General features: G+C 31.7%; 1 long non-coding RNA gene across 1 annotated transcript; it reads left to right on the top strand.

Moving 5' to 3' along the window:
* The first annotated feature begins 855 nt into the window (after positions 1 to 855).
* On the top strand, positions 856 to 5,814 carry LOC132277064 (uncharacterized). Its single transcript, XR_009470977.1, has 2 exons — positions 856 to 1,950; positions 3,290 to 5,814. It is a non-coding gene; the product is annotated as an uncharacterized LOC132277064 (long non-coding RNA).
* Positions 5,815 to 6,146: the final 332 nt, after the last annotated feature.

Here is a 6,146-nt window from a genome sequence, read left to right as displayed (position 1 = left end):
CAATAAAGGAGTAAACAATATAAATTATTGTGGTTAATTATTAAGTTTATTTTCATTTTAAAAAAGTTTTTTCAATTAAATTTCTATTTTTGTTGTATAATTTTCTATTTATTTTGGAGAGCGAAATATCGTGAGATTTATATTTCATATGGTAGGAAATAATTTTTATTATTTGGTACAAGAGTATTTGAAAAGAAGAGTTAAAAGTGAGAATAAAGGAAAAATATAAATACAGTATATTATTTAAGATGTTTTATTTTTTCTTAAAATAGTGATAAAGAATATTATCCCTCGTCACAAAATAGTTGTCTATCTTTTCATGTCTCATTTTAAAATTGAATGTACTATTTTTATAACATTCATAAATTTTCCTTTCAACTAAATAACTACACTAATTATGGAACACTATTTTGTCTTTTAGTAAAGGCATATTTGAACTTCAGTCTTATCAATATAATAAAAAATTATTAAAACTCTACTATTATAAAAAGTTAAAATTTTCTTATAAGACACGTACATTGGGACAGATAGTTGTCTATCTTTCTATGTCTCATTTCAAAATTGAATGTACTATTTTTTATAACATTCCCAAATATCATTTTAATTAGATAAGTGCACTAATTATGAAACACTATTTTATCTTTTAATAAGAACATATTTAAAACTTCAGTCTTATTAATACAATTAAAAACTATTAAAACTCCACTACTATACTATAAAAAGTTAAATTTTTCACAAAACATATATATTGGGTCAGGAGTATATTTTTTTTATTTCCAAAGTGTCACCACCTCTCTTTTACTCTAGTAATAAAAAATATATATTTTCTCTATTTCCAAAGTGTCACCACCTCTCTTTTACTCTCATTATTTCCAACTAGTAGACGGTATTTTCGGTCTACGATTGCCAAACCCTAGAATGCATTTTTAAGCCGCAGACACACAACACATAAGTTGTTCCGTCTATGTAAATAGCGAACCAAACGATGCTCGCAAATCTATCTGTCGGGGGAAGTGATGAGCAACTTCATACCGGTATGTCACAATTCATATATATATATATATGTCTATATATGTATGTATGTATTTGTGTGTATTTTGCCTCTCCTTTCAGCTGCAAAGGCATAGATCTGATGATTTGTTTCTTGATGGCTGCAAAGGCATAGATCTGATGATCTGTTTCTTGATGGCTTTGTTCTAGAGGCATATATTTAATCTCCAAAGTTTTAGGGGTTTTGTTTAAACCAATGGCGGATTTGGGGGGATGATATGCCGATATGGGTTTTGATATAGGTAATAGGTTTTGAACTTTTGATAAACTGAAATATATGGGTTTTGAACTTCTGATTCTTGTAGATTTTGTAGTTTGCAGTTGCAGAGAGAGTTGAGAACGAGAATAGAGATGGAGGCGATTGGGGAGGCTGAAATATATATATATTTTTTTCTGGCGGCCCATCATTCATGGTCCTATAAATTTTGGGGCAATTTTTTTTTTTTTTTGGGAAGCCCTCCCCTAAATCCGCCCTTGGTTTAAACCAGAGTTGTGGTTCTTGCTACTCTGATCTCTCCCCTTATTTGGTACATTTCCATTAGAAAATTAATTTATTTTGCTTTTCTGTAGTAGCTTTGTGCTCCGTTTGGTTGCTTTTCTGTAGATAGCGGAGGCTGCGCCCTGTGGAGTGTCGAAGCAGATTGTGTCCTCTGAAACTTGCCCTAACTTATTATTATTATTTTTTTCCATCCCGCATGGGCCTCAAAATTTGACGCCTCTAAAATTTGAGGCCCAAGGCGACCAAGACTTTTCCTAACTTAATTTTTTTTTTTTTTTTTTTCCCATCCTCTATGGGCCTCAAAATTTGAGGGGCCTAAGTTGTTCCGTCTATATATATAGCGAACCAAATGATTCTCGTAAATCTCTCTTGTGGGGGAAGTGATGAGCAACTTCATACAGGTATGTTATAATTCATATATATATATATATAGATATATGTTTATATATGCCTGTATGTATTTGTGTATATTTTGCCTCTCCTTTCAGCTGCAAAGGCATAGATCTGATGATCTGTTTCTTGATGGCTTTGTTCTAGAGGCATATATTTAATCTCCAAAGTTTTAGGGGTTGAGCTTAAACCAAGGGCGGATCCAGGATTTCTCAATGGGGTGGGCTAAATCAAATACTTTTGCTTGTCAAAGTTCTTGTTATGATTTATTTTTGCAAAACAAGAATTACAGACCTTGATTAGTTGATTTAGAAAAAAATTTAAAACAAAACCCATACATACAAGTTAGCAGTTGCAGATGGTGTGGTGGGGGGGTGGGGGGAAGCTTGAGAGTTGAGAGACAGCAGGCCAGTGGCTGAAGCTTGCGAACGGTGAACCCGAACTGGAACAGTGGGCAATGGGAACTGAAACATATGGGTTTTGATTTTTTGAACAATCTGAAATGATATGCCGATATGGGTTTTGAACTTTTGATTCTTGCAGACAGATAGATAAACTGAAATATATAGGTTTTGAACTTCTGATTCTTGTTGTTACGATGGAGAGAAGAACCTATTATTAGTTTTTTGGGAAATTTCCAAACGAACAATTTCAACGAAATCTTTCAATTTCTTATTTTACTATGTTCAACTCTATGTATTCCTCTATCCATCGAGTACATTGAATGTACAGAAATGGCTGAGAATGAGAGGTGATTGGGGAGGAGGCTGAAATGATTTGCCCTATTTTTTTTTTTTTTTTCCTTTCTTCTGGTGGTCCATTATCCATGGTCCTATAAATTTTGAGGGCACATAAATTTTGAGGCACCCCTACATCCGCCTTTGGTTTAAACCAGAGTTGTAATTCTTGCTTCTCTGGTCTCCTCTTATTTGGTACATTTCCATTAGTAAATTAAATTATTTTGCTTTTCTGTAGTAGCTTTGTGCTCCGTTGAGATATTGATATTGCATAAAATTAAAATTTATACTAATTTCATATCTAAACATAGTTAGTTGGGCTTGTTTTAGATCGTCCTCTTGGCAACCATAGGAATTCTACGAAGCATAAGATTAATATTGATCTTTTGTCTTAATGTCTTACCTAAAACAATTATGTTTTTTATAAGTTGATACATTTGCAGCATTAGTTTTATTGCATTGTATCTAGTAATTTTGATTAATGGTGGTGTTGGGACAGGCAAAAGAGACACTTGCTGCAGCATGTAATTTTGATTATGTTTTTATTATTCAAGGTTGTGACATTTAGGCAAAGCATGTAGTAAAGATTGCATATTTACTTTTTTGTTTATAGGGAAATGGTAGGCGCAGTTGTTTGGCAACCAGTTGCACAAGTGAATGGAGGCTTTACACTATTTGAGTAGTTTATTGTAAACAAAAAAATAAACCGAGATTCCCTTTCATGCTGTTCTTAGCTGGTTTGGGACCATGTGACATTTAGGCAAAGCATGTAGTAAAGATTGCATATTTACTTTTTTGTTTATAGGGAAATGGTAGGAGCAGTTGTTTGGCAACCAGTTGCACAAGTGAATGGAAGCTTTAAACTATTTGAGTAGTTTATTGTAAACAAAAAATTAAACTGATATTCCCTTTCATGCTGTTCTTAGGTGGTTTGGGATCATGTGATCTTTGCTAATCACAAAATACGCCAAATGTGTCGGCATTTTGTGATTGGTCAATACCACATGATTACAGACTACATAATACTTTCTAGATCCTCAATATCTTTATATATGAAACTTTTTCAAGATCTACACATGGCATTTAATGTGATAAATTAACTGAAATTCTGGCAAGGAAAATGATTCTTAGTGTTATGCTGATTTCCCTTCGATGTAGTGGATAAGACCCACATTTGAGTTTATCCACCACATCAAAGGGATAAAAATCCAGGCTTGACAGTTCAACCTAACAAATAGGCATGAGTATCACTACTCTTCTAGCAAAGCTTGTCCAACTGTCAATAATCAACTTCACTTACTTTTCACTACAGTCATACAAGAAAAGTACTAAAACACTAACAAAAATAATAATAAAATTAATGTTACTATTATTAATGGTAGCGCAGAGTGGATAGATAATAAAGCAAATGAGTATTAAATCCAACAGTGCACAAATATTCTAGGAATAATGACTTTTTTTAATGTCTAATTGTTAAGTCAGACACTTTATGCAATTATTTGTAAACTTCTTTGACTTTATTCTACTAATAGGTAGTACGCCCATATTAAAATAAATGATCATAATTCCTTAAAATAACATTAAACTCCTGCATTAAAAGAAGTTATAATAATTTCTGAAAATCTCATTAAATGCATTCTAAACTATTTTATTTTTGATAATATCTTTTAGAAATAATATTTGATTAATTATCGTAAATTTAAAACCCTTATTATTGGATTTGGTTTGAAGGTAGAATTTAGGGAGAAAAAGAAGAGTGAAACACAGAATGAAAGTGTGTTGAGCTATCCTTTACAACATCGATAATGGTGGCAGTGTAGTAAATTTATCAAATTGAAAGGGCATGTCAACTTTTTACTTTTGTTTTATTCATAAACTCAAAGTAAGGTGCTTTTGTTCTTAACTGGTGCTGCGAGTGTGATGCTTGTTAAGCGACTGTGACTAGCATTTTTCTTATTTATAATGCAAAATTCTATGAACATCTTTTGCCTTATTTTTAGATTTGTGCGTTCCTTGATATTGTGGATTTTAATTCTTTTTAAACATATAAGCTCCTATTTGATATATTAGTTTCAAAGTCACTACTTAAATTGCTTTTTACGGCATTAAAAAAGGATTAAGATACATAAAGTTGAAAATCCTCAAAATTATCTTAAGTTGAATCATTGTGTTTATCCATTATCCATTTATTCTTAATGCTGTTGTGACACAATGCCTCTCCCCTTTCGGCTGCAAGGACAGAGATATGAGTAGGATCAATTTGTTGATAGCTTTGTTATGAAGGCATATATTATTATTATTATTATTTATATTATTATTATTATTTTTGTCTTTATTAGAAAAATATTGATAATTTTTAGTAAAAACATTTCTATATGTCCATATTCTACTCATAGTTACTGAAAAGTTGAGGAATATGAGATCTTAAAGCTTTGGTATGTCAAGTAAGTTGGTATGCAAAGTTGGCCTTAGTTTTGGATAATATGATGCTAGATGTTGGTTTTGGAGGATATAATTCTAAATATTAGTTTGGAGAATATAATTGTAAATGATTGTGTTTAATGATTTGCTTACTGAAAAAATTGCTTATTACCTTGCTAGTGTTTTGGTAGGTTTCTGATTTGTGTTGGATTCTTAGTTTAGAATCAGTTGCTTGGTTTGGAAACATTTGTTTCTATAATATTTGTAATAATTTTTGGAAAATATGGTCTTCATGAATCTATCTTACCAGCCTACTATGCTCTGAGTTGGTAATGACAATTGTGGAAATAATTCGATAACTAGGGTTGTAACAGTCAGGAACTGTACATTTTCTTTCACATCACTTTTCTATCGGATTCCTAATCAAAATGATCTGTCTATTTATTTTTTAAGAATTTATGTTACATGGACTCGTGGAGGGTGCAGGGATGGGTTTTATTTATTCTGTAATTTTTTTATTTTTTATTTTTTATTCTTTCATTCAAAGTAATAGAAAGTGTCGCATTTTAAACGCATTTTTCTAAGCATTAGCTTGACTTCTACCCAAGCACAGCAGATTGTATTATATATATATATATATATATATATGTATGTATTTATGTATTTATGCCTCACCTTTCAGTTCCAATGGCATAGATTTGATGATCTGTTTCTTGATGGCTTTGTTCTGGAGGCATATATTCAATACCCCAAAGATTTAGGGTTTTATTATTAACTAGGGTTGCCGTTCTTGCTACTTTGGTTTCCCCCCTTTGGTAAATTTCTATTTTAAGATTATTTTTCTTTTCTATAGTAGCTCTGTGCTCCGTTTGGTTGCCTAGAAATTGCAAGAAATTAAGTTTATGCTAATGTTAAATCTAATCAGAATTGGTGTGGCTCTATTTTAGATCCCTTTTGGTATACAAGCTTTCTAAGTCTTAAAGCAACAGTGTGAATCATAAGGGTCACATGGATCATTTGTGAGTTGGATTTAGTAATTCATGAATGGT

Source organism: Cornus florida, unplaced genomic scaffold (genome assembly GCF_030987335.1).
Source record: "Cornus florida cultivar Cherokee Brave unplaced genomic scaffold, ASM3098733v1 CherokeeBrave_3.0.0_Hap2_Chr10, whole genome shotgun sequence".
In the NCBI taxonomy this organism is placed as follows: domain Eukaryota; kingdom Viridiplantae; phylum Streptophyta; class Magnoliopsida; order Cornales; family Cornaceae; genus Cornus; species Cornus florida.
This window is presented reverse-complemented; position numbering and strand designations above follow the sequence as displayed.